Source organism: Leopardus geoffroyi, chromosome X, assembly GCF_018350155.1.
Source record: "Leopardus geoffroyi isolate Oge1 chromosome X, O.geoffroyi_Oge1_pat1.0, whole genome shotgun sequence".
Taxonomy (NCBI): domain Eukaryota; kingdom Metazoa; phylum Chordata; class Mammalia; order Carnivora; family Felidae; genus Leopardus; species Leopardus geoffroyi.
The window spans coordinates 84,790,112-84,801,185 of NC_059343.1; the positions used below are offsets into that span (position 1 = coordinate 84,790,112).

An 11,074-nucleotide genomic window follows, 5' to 3' on the forward strand; every position below is an offset into this window, starting at 1 on the left:
TTCTGCCACAGAAGTGCAGCCTCATCAGGGAACAGGAATCCCTAAACCAGAAACTCACTCTGGGCTTCCTCAGATCCCCCAGAGAAAGGCCACACCCCTGGAGACGGTTGTCATGGCAGCAGCTGCCAGGGGCTGACTGCCTTCCCCCTTGCTTGCATGGCTGCCCTGCTTGCCTTCTGATACCTTCAACTCCTGCTACCTGAAAAGGCCTGTACTGTCCACTTTTTGTGAGCAGCTTTCACCAAGGGAATACCCCTGTAACATATTCTGAAAAACTCTGGAAGGTGAGATGTGGGGAAAAGTCCCTCCTGAATTATATAGGCTAGTCAAGGAATCTAGCAACAATAGCTGGGATTCCACAGACATGCATTCCAGGGCCAATCTTTTTCCTGGCTTGCTAGATGAATTTAGAAACATATTTAATCTTTTTCTGTCTCTATTTTCTCATATATAAATGAGGTCAAAAGCCGATTTATTAAATTGTATCCTTATAGCATTTACAAATTTATATTTCTAAATTTTTAGTCTAGTCTGAATTCAGAGATGTGCAAGAATGATGATTTGGATTTGGTGCCAAGTGGTGTGACACTGGTTACTACTAAAGTAACAAATATACAATGCAAAGTATATAAAAGAAGTGACAGTGCTTGTGAATGAATGCAGCAACCCATTCTTTTTTTTTAACTGTTTATTTATTTTGAGAGAGAGAGAGCTTGTGAGAGTGCCAGGGAGGGGCAGAGATAGAGGGAGAGAGAATCCCAAACAGACTCCCCACTGTCAGCACAGAGCCTGACACGTGCTCAAACTCGTGGGGCTCGAACTCGTGGGGCTGGAACTCAGGAACCATGAGATCATAACTTGAGTTGAATTCAAGAGTTGACACTTAACCTACTGAGCCACCCAGGCATCCCTGTAGCAACCCATTCTGTGCCTTGTGGTGGTCGTGGCAGGTTGGTGGTCTTGGCAGACCCTATAACCTGAAATACTCACCAAGTCAGAGGAGCACAGACCTGCGGGTGCACTACTTTTTAAACTCCCAGTCTAGTCAGCTCTCAGAAAGAATTTTGGACTAACCTACAAAGCAACATTATCTGCTACACAGTGAGCCACTTCACCAAGGCCTAATGTCCAGGCTGTAAGCGTTAACATTCTTTCTATGATCACACTGGGAATTCCTCTCTTCTGTGTTTGCTCTTCAGAGAAGGAGTTTTCAATGCAGTCAGCTTAAGGGCTTTTTTTTGTGTGTGAGCAAGATTGATTAAGATCTACTTCATTGGGAGGAGAATATTTCCACCTATGCTCCATTTGGCTGAAGAAGAGTTCTAGAATGTTTATTCAAAGAGTGCGTGGAATAAATTGAGGAACTTGTAGCAAAAATGGAGACATGAGAAAGGATGGAAGAAAGGATCAAAAGTGTTCAAAGTGAAGAGATCATGTACATACCATGATAAGTAATGAAATCAGACATAGACTACAAACTAAGCAATGGATCTATAGTGCTCTGAAAGAATCCCTTTTTCTCTAGGTTGAGATAAACTATCTCATTCTCTCCAGAAGCAATGGTGCCGTGAAGACTTTGCTGTCATAGGGCTGGCTTCTCATGGCTCTCCTGAAACATCCCAAGGAACAATTGTTTTACAAGATGTACTTTCTTTTATATTACCTATTTCTATTCCTTTCTTTTCAGGAATTACTCATTCTAGGAGAATGGCACAGCAAGTGCACAGAGTGGGTAAGTATAAAGCATGTTTGGGTCACACTAATTAGGGGTCTCTTTTGGCTGAAGCAGAGGAAAAATGGTTGACAAAGCCGAGAATATGTGACTCAGGTTGTCTTAAATGTCAAGATAGAGAATCTAAGATTATTCAATGGATTGTGGGGTTACCATCCAGTGTTGAAGAGAACGGCAAGGTGAAATCAGGAAATAAAGTAGATTAATTTGGTCATTTGCTTCTCCTTTGAATTTTTCTCTAGTAACTCCAATCTGCACTGGACATTATTCTCTCCAAATTCCTATGGACTGACTAATAATCCCTACCTCACAGACTGCTGAGAGAGCATGTGTGGAATAGCCCACTCCCCTATGCAAGCAACCATCCCCATGTGGGCCACATAGCAAGCTAAGTAATGATAAGGTTCCCAAATGTCTCTAAAGGACAAGGACCATTTCCTTGTGGTTTGCCTTTGTGTCTCCCCCAACCTATCCAGCCTCAATCCAAAATACTCTAGTGGATATACAAGAAATCATGACTACCTTTCATTGCATGCCCAAGATGTAAAGTTCTATCATCCCCAATATAGGTAAATGCAAAACCAGTGTTGGTCATTCAGCTTGTAACTTCTGTTAGAACTGTAAGCAGGAACTATTTCATGATTATGTATGGTTGAGGTTTAGGGGTCCCTTTAGCAGAATGCAGTTGTATAGGTAAAGTGAAAAACTCAGAATGAGTGGAGGTAATGCAGAGGTGAATTCACCTTGAAACTAATGAAGCTTACATTTCATGGTCCCTGGATTTGTATGGGCACCATATTAGGCCTCTGGGAAGGGTAATAGTTGGCAAAGTTCTAAGATGATCCCCTCAATGACCTTCACACTTCCCTGATTCCCTCCTTTTGATTATAGATGGAACCTGTGAATATAAGATAACCTATGATTATGTTGCATTACATGGCAAAAGAGATTTTTCTGATGCAGAGTCTCAAATCATTGAGTCAATCAAAGGACAATCACTAAGTGGGCCCAACCTAATTGGATGGAGTCCTTAAAGAGATAGCTCTTCCTTGTGTCAGAGAGATTTGAAGCATGAAAGGAAAGAGATTCAACAGGACTGAGATTTTCCACTTTTGGCTTTGAAGATAGAGGAGCCATGTGGCAAGGAATGTGGATGATCTCTAAGCTGAGAATGGTTCTAGCTACTGGCTAGGAGCAAAGTATGATCTCAGTCCTACAACCACAAGGAACTGAATTCTGCCACAGTCATGTAGGCTTGAAAAAGGGTTCTAAGCTCCAGATGAGAATGCAGGCTGTCTGACACCTTAAGCGATCCTGAGCAGAGAACCATCATAACACATCTGGACTTCTGGCTTACCAAACTGTGATCCAAATAAATGGGTGTTAATTTAAATAGCTAAGTTTCATATCTTGTTACATGGCAATAGAAAAGTAATATAAAGGCCATGCTATGTCTCTTATATTTTTGTAAAGTTCATTAAAGCAAGAATATTGACTGCAATTTAAGACTACTGTCTTCTGCCACTCCTACTTCCTATCATATTTTTGGTGGTGAGATGGATGTGGGCATGTTTTGGATCAAGCTAACAGGAAGTTGATTTGGGATCATTTTTAGTTTGGGTTTAATTAGATAATTTATTCATGTGTTTATCAGTGCCTTCTGTGTATAATTAAGTAATTACTAGAAAGTCTTCATAAGGTGGTGAGTAGAAGCTCTAGGATTCAAACTAGGGTTATGTGAGTCTAAGGCTAATGAGCCTAATGCTGCATTCTTTTTAAAAAAAATTTTTTCAACATTTACTTATTTTGGGGACAGAGAGAGACAGAGCATGAACGGGGGAGGGGCAGAGAGAGAGGGAGACACAGAATTGGAAACAGGCTCCAGGCTCTGAGCCATCAGCCCAGAGCCTGACGCGGGGCTCGAACTCACAGACCACGAGATCGTGACCTGGCTGAAGTCGGACGCCCAACCGACTGCGCCACCCAGGCGCCCCGCCTAATGCTGCATTCTTAATAACTTTCATATGCTTTGCTTAACACCAGCAACTTGACAGCATTTGACATTATTTCCTACTTCATTCCCTGATCCCAAGGTATTTTTTTCATCTTGACTTCCATTGCTGTCCTATATGTACAGTATGAGTTATCAAAAATGGATTCTTGCCTTTGCTACACAAACCATGCTTGTGGCTTTGCCCGATCACATCTACACAGGTTCGTATTAATTTCTTGGTGATTTGGCATGAAATATTGACATTGACTAAGATACCATTGTAGAGGCCAAGGGCAAGATGCCCAAAATGTGGCACTTTGGCATATGATTATGTATGTATGTATGTGTTTCCTTAAAAAAATAAACTCTACTCCCAACATAAAGCTCAAACTCAAGACCCTGAGATCAAGAGTCACGTACTGTACCAACTGAGCCAGCCAGGAGCCCCTGGAATATTATTATTTTTAAAAGTTACTTTATTTGTAAGAAGAACACTCAGACCCTCCTCTATCTTGACAAAAGGAAATAAATCTCCCATGTGAAAAGCACCCTCCCTGTATCCTGTCTTATCACCAGAGATAGGGAATTCAGGGCTGAGAAAATTGTATTAACAATCCTTGTTACTTTTTATTAATTTACTACCCCAGCCTGAATTCTGTTTAGAATGCATTACTAACTGGGGCACCTGGGTGGCTCAGTTGGTTAGGCGTCAACTTGGGCTCAGGCCATCATCTCGTGGTTTGTGAGTTCGAGCCCCGCGTTGGGCTCTGTGCAGACAGCTCAGAGCCTGCAGCCTGCTTCAGATTCTGTGTCTCCCCTCTCTCTACCCCACCCATGCTCATGCTCTGTCTCTCAATAATAAATAAACGTTAAAAAATTAAAAAAAGAATTCATTACTAATTGAAGCTCCCAAAGTTAAGTTTTCTTTGTCCTGTCAATTCCTCACAGATTTATTTAGTCTCTGTCTAAAAAGTATAAAAACTAGCTGCTTTGGTCATTTCTTTAGGTCTCAATTTCATTACAGGGCCTCTGTGTGCACATAATAAAGGGTTTTTTTTCCCTATTAATCTGTCTCATGTAAATCTAATTCTTAGTCCAGCTGGATAATCTTGAAAGGTACGGGAAGAAAAATAATTTTCCCTTTATCCTTCTAGATTCTTGGCTGAGACCAGCCACCCACTGTAATAAAAGATTAACAGGAGAAAAACTAGTTTAATAACATATTTATCTCCTATATATGTGGGAGAAACCCAGGAAAACTGAGTAACTCCCCAAAATGGCCCAAGTCACCACTTTAAATACCAACTCTAGCTAAAAACAAAAAATGTTGGGAGTGGGAGAGTCAGTTAAGGGAGGTTACTAGGCAAAGCTTAGTAAACAAGGGTAAGGTTGTTATGTAGATTTAGGTCTTTGCCTTTCCCATTGATAGGAGTTTCTAGAGATTTTTTCTTTAGTAATCTCTACATCCTACATGGGACTTGAACTCAGGACCCCAAGATCAAAACTCATGCTCCACTGACTGAGCCAGCCAGGCAAAGCAAGAATTTCTAGAGATTTAGTCACCCTTTTTTTTTCTTGGTACACAGAGAGAGACACCCTTACAAATGAATATTTCCCTTTATAAATGTAAATGCCTCTTTCAAAATGGTAACTTCTACTTAGTTTTCAGAGCTTTTCCTGTGGATGCTGGTGGGTTTTTGTTTTTGTTTTTTAAAGAAAACCTAAAATAATCCTTGTGCCAAATATGCCAAAGAGACACATTTGGGGGTGGCAAATTCTACTCCCCTTCAGGACACTGACATGACACTGTGACTGTAATCATTAAGAATATTTAAGATAAGAGGCACCTGAGTGGCTCAGTGGGTTAAGCACCTGACTCTTGATGGGCTCAGGTCATGATCCCATGGTTCGTGGGTTTAAGCCCCAAGTTGGGATTTGCACTGGCAGTGTGGATCCTGCTTGGGATTCTCTGTCTCCCTCTCTCTCTGCCCCTCTCCTGCTCACTCTCTATCTGTCTCTCTCAAAAATAAATAAATAGACATAGAAAAAAAAAGAATATTTAAAAAAATTTTAATGTTTATTTATTTTTGAGAAAGAGAGAGAGAGAGTCAAAGTGCAAGCAGGGGAGGGGCAGAGAGAAAGAGAGAGAAAGAGAGACAGAATCTGAAGCAGGCTCCAGACTCTGAGCTGTCAGCAGAGCCAGATGTGGGGCTTGAACCCAAGGACTGCTAGATCATGACCTGAGCTGAAGTCAGGTGCTTAACCAACTGAGACACCCAGGCACCCCAAAAGAATATTTAAGATAAGAATTTGCACAAGAAAATTTAAAATAAAATCTTAAACCCACATAAGGAAGAAACTTGATAGAGTTTGACAGCTGTTTACTCAAATTGGACAATACTAAAAATTTGCCCATCACCAATAATGAGTAGTAAAGCTGAAAGTTTTATCAATAATCATAATAAATTGATTAACTATGCAAAGGAAATATTGAATTATCTTAACATTTTCTCTAGGAAAAAATGATATTACAAAGCTGTCATGTGAAGAGAGGACCCAAGAGTTTGTAGCCAAAAAATTGTAGGGGAAAAAATTAGAGGTGTGCCAGGCAGTTAATTAATAAAAATGTTATTTGGGATGAGAGAAAAACTCTCTAAAGGCCTGATAAACAAGGGAAGTCATTTTAGATTTCTTTCTAAGTCACCATGACTGTATATAAACTTTGTTCAAACCAAAATCCTGGTTTATGGCCCACCACACATGCCATACATACATTGTACACCTGCTTTGTGAATGAGTAGCCTAAAGAAAAACCATCTTGACCTTGAGATATGGATAATTGCTCTTACTGCCTGCATTCCTTTACAGTAAAACTCCCGATTCCTGCCTATATGCTAACCTATAGTCTTTTGAGCTTTTACAAGGTGTAAAAACTATATAGCCCTGTAAAGACTATTCATTCTCCAGAACACTTTTCTTTCCTGTGAAGTGTTCTCCAGAACACTTTCTTTTCCAGTGAAGGATTTCTTTCCCAGGCAGCTATCCTAACTTGGGCTCAAATAAAACTCTTTCGTACTTTCAGAGATTCTAAAAGGTTTGTTCATGTTGTGTCAAGATTTCTACAGAAATGGGGATGTTTCACATATGTCAGCTGTCCAAATTTTGTAATATTTTTCTCATTATATATAAATATTAGCTTTGGTACCTAAATGCCTGCATCATGTACACACATACCTTTTTAATGCTTCTTTTTTAAATTCTATTAGTCTGGTTTTTTAAAGTGTATTTATTTTGATGGGGAGAGAGATTGAGTGGAGAAGGGGCAGAGAGAGAGAGACAGAGGGGAGAGAGAGAGAGAGAGCGAGAGAGAGAATCCCAAGCAGGCTCTGCACAGGTAGTGTGGAGCCCCACATGTGGCTCGAACTCACGAACTGTGAAATCAAGACCTGTGGCAAAATCAATAGTCGGACGATTAACCAACTGAGCCACCCAGGTGCCCCAAATTCTGGTTAGTTGACATACAGTGCAATATCGATTTCAGAAGTAGAATTCAGCGATTCTTCACTTACATACAATACCCAGAGCTCATCAAAAGTGTCCTCCTTAATATCCATCACCCCTCTAGCCCATCTCCCACGCACCTCCCTCTATCAATCCTTAGTTTGTTCTCTATTGTTAAGAGTATCTTTTTTTTAAGTTTACTGATTTATTTTGAGAGAGAGCATAAGCAGGGAAGGGGCAGAGAAAGACAGAGAGAGAGAGAATCCTTGCTTTCCTTCCTGGATTTCTATGAAGACCTCTCACATGAAGCATTTATGCAACTAACATAATTTATCAAAGTTTGAGTAGATGAAGGGTCATATGTTATAGCAGTATAAACAATCAAAAATTGATTACTAAACACTCCTGCATTTAGAAGTTCTTGGCTGCATTACTATTTGGGAGTTCTCTGCAAACCATTCTCCTATCATAGATCCACTCTTGCTTCTTTCTCCCTTCTCCCATTTCCTTTTTTTCCTTCTTTGTCCCACCCCAAATTCATGTTTGTTTCTTATGAAGGGCAGTTTAGCTACATATGTGTTATCTTCCAGTCCTTTCCATCAGAACTTCTCCTTCTTCCCTGCAATTGCCATATCAGAGTATTCTCCTTAAAAGAGACTGTCTTTTTCTGAACAGAAACCTTGGTGTCAACTAAGGAAAGAATCATTTTATCACCCCACTCCTCATGCAAAAACATAATCTTTGTTAGTTGCACAAGACATGAAGTAGGGTTTGTTATACCCATTTTTACACACGAGTAAACTGAGGCTTCTGAAGCCCACAGCTAGCACTGAAAGGGTTAGGATTGAAACCCAGTTTTTCTCAGTCTGAGTCTAGTCTTCTTCCCACTACCCAGTACACTACAATTAGAGAACAAGTATGTCCAGGATGAGGGTTGCAGAAATTGCTCTCAGGTGAAGGGTTCCCTAACTGGGGGAGAAGGGTATACTGCAGGCTACAAGCCTCTCACTGAGGCCAACTCCAGGGCCAGTAGAGCAGTGCCCACTATCTGCAGAAAAATCACAGGCACCCAGATTCACTAGGCCACTGGATTCCTGAGCTATTTAGTCTAGGTGCCAGTTGAGACACAACCTGGACACTTACGTTTTTTTAAACAAATTTTCCTTGTAGGTCTTATAGCAGCTGAAAGAAGTGAATACTGTTACTATGTACAATTTACAGATAAGCAAATTGAATATCAGAGAACTTAAGTGACTTGACTGAGGTCACACAGTTACTAAATGGCAGAAGCAAAATTGTAGACTCTCGGACATCATACACTGTCAATGCCCTTCAGCCAAACACCACCAGGGCATGCCTGCGGTTGATTCAAGCTGGGATTATTGTTCATTGCAACAAAGAGAGACACCTCAACATCCCCACTTTCCACCTTGTGTTGGCCTTCCTGGCAACAAGCAATAAGCTCAACTTGTTCAACCCCAGGTGTGCTCTTTGTGGTCTTTGGCTGGAGGACATTGACAGAAATGGAGGTTCACTGAGATTCAGTTGAAACACTCACTTCCTTGGACCCAGCTCTTCCACTTAGTAATAGTGACCATAGATAGCTTAGACTTCTTGTGTCTACTTGTTTGAGATACCAATCTGCCCATATCTGGGAAGTAAATTCATGCTGCGCTGAGCTCTGATATTTCATTGAATTTCTTCAGCTTTGGGTTTATTTTGTTTTTTTTTTTTAAAAAAATGTTCATTTATTTTGAGAGAGAGAGATAGAGAGCAAGCAGGGAGAGAGGCAAAGGGAGAGGGAAACAGAGAATCCAAGCCGGCTCCACAACTGTCAGCACAGAGCCCGTCGAAGGGCTCGAACCTACGAACCACAAGATGATGATCTGAGCATGAAACCAAGAGTCAAAATCTTAACCGACTCAGCCACCCAGGAGCCCCTTGTTAAGAGTCTCTTGTTTGTTTCTCTCTTCTCTCTACCCACACCCCCATTTCCCCTATGTTCATCCGTTTTTGTTGTTGTTGTTGTTGTTAAATTCCACATATGAGTGAAATAATATGGTATTTGTCTTCCTCTGATTGACTTAATATGCTTAGCAAATGCTTCTTTTCTTGGGGTGCCTGGGTGCGTCAATCAGTTCAGTGTCTAAGTCTTGATTTCATTTCTTGTCATGATCTCAGGTTTTGTGAGTTTGAGCCCTGCATTGCACTCCTCACAGTGTGGAGCCTGATTGAGATTCTCTCTCTCCCTCTTTCTCTCTGCCCGCCACTGTTTGGGCTGTCTCTCTCTCTCAAAATAAATAAATGAACTTTAAAAAATGCTTCTTTTTTTAAAGACAGTCCCCAAAGTTTAACTTTTAGGCCCTGCAACCTAGCTCTTATCTCTGGAGTGGTAAGTAGTATGAAAATTTTGTTTGCAGTTGGAAAGCGTTAATAAGAATATGAACGTGGTATGGAAGTGGGAAATAGATCAACTGTAGAAGTTGAATTAATAATAATTTTGGGGGCGCCTGGGTGGCGCAGTCGGTTAAGCGTCCGACTTCAGCCAGGTCATGATCTCGCGGTCCGTGAGTTCGGGCCCCGCGTCAGGCTCTGGGCTGATGGCTCAGAGCCTGGAGCCTGTTTCCGATTCTGTGTCTCCCTCTCTCTCTGCCCCTCCCCCGTTCATGCTCTATCTCTCTCTGTCCCAAAGATAAATAAACGTTGAAAAAAATAATAATAATTTTGAAGACCAGAACATTGTGACCAGTTTTTTTTTTTTTTAATGTTTATTTATTTTTCAGGGAGAGGCAGAGCGTGAGCGTGGAGGGACAGAGAGAAGGAGACACAGAAGCTGAAGCAGGCTCCAGGTCCTGAGCTTTCACCACAGAACCTGACCCGGGGCTTATACTCACCAGCCGTGAGATCATGACCTGAGCCAAAGTCGGATGCTTATCTGACTGAGCCACCCGGCATCCCAATGTGACCAGCTTTCAAAATCTGAAATTCCAAGTTGTCCTTAGTACTATGAGATTATATGACCTCAGAGACTGACTTTGTGGAAAACCATCCTACCCCCCTCACAAGGGCAGCCCCCAGCTGCTGTGTACATTTCAAACTTTCAAAAAAGTGGCTGCCTAAAGGATCTATATTTGTGTTGTTACTGAGCAGAAAAAACAGGTGGCTGGATTATTTGTTTACCCACACACACTTGAATCTACGCCTGCTTCCCAAGTGACAACAAACAGCTCTTTTCTCTTGTCTAATGAAAAACTGGATGTAGGTGGATATTAGTATCAGTAATAATAACCGTATGGAACAGAACTGACAAATATTAAAAAAAAAACTCATAAAAATCTCTCTCACTTGGGGCCTCATATCCTTAACCCCATTTCAGTGCCTGGACAGGATTGCAAAGGATATGGTAGAGATCTGGGTCTTGAGGGAGGGGGGAGGTGGGCAGTCTAGGGAGCAGGAGAGAAAAAAAAGGAGACACGGGTTGATCCTCCCTGATAATCTGAGAAAGGCAAGTAGAAATTCCAGGAAGATGACACACTTTTCATGTTTCTGGGAAAGACTGAAAAGACTAATAGAGTCAAGTTGGCTGGGGGGAGGAGACAGGGTAGGGAGGGACAACCTAATTCCTGCTGCTGTGTTGTAGGAAGGGTTATCTGTGCTCACTGATAACGCGGGCTTCACTGGTTAAAACGCAGGCGTGAATTTAAGTCACTGTACTCTGAGTCCTCTTTCCTGCCCCAGCACCATCTCCCTATTACCTTGCAGGCAGGCGGGTGAGCTTCTGGACCCCAAACATTAGAGGAGGAGACTACTGCCTGCGCAGGATCTCAGGAAGTTTGAAAGAGCAGAGG

At 41.5% G+C, this 11,074-nt stretch overlaps 1 long non-coding RNA gene across 1 annotated transcript; it reads left to right on the top strand.

The window, feature by feature from the left end:
- The first annotated feature begins 831 nt into the window (after nucleotides 1-831).
- On the top strand, nucleotides 832-10,350 carry LOC123594930. Its single transcript, XR_006710949.1, has 2 exons — nucleotides 832-1,732; nucleotides 10,010-10,350. It is a non-coding gene; the product is annotated as an uncharacterized LOC123594930 (long non-coding RNA).
- The last annotated feature ends 724 nt before the right edge of the window (nucleotides 10,351-11,074 follow it).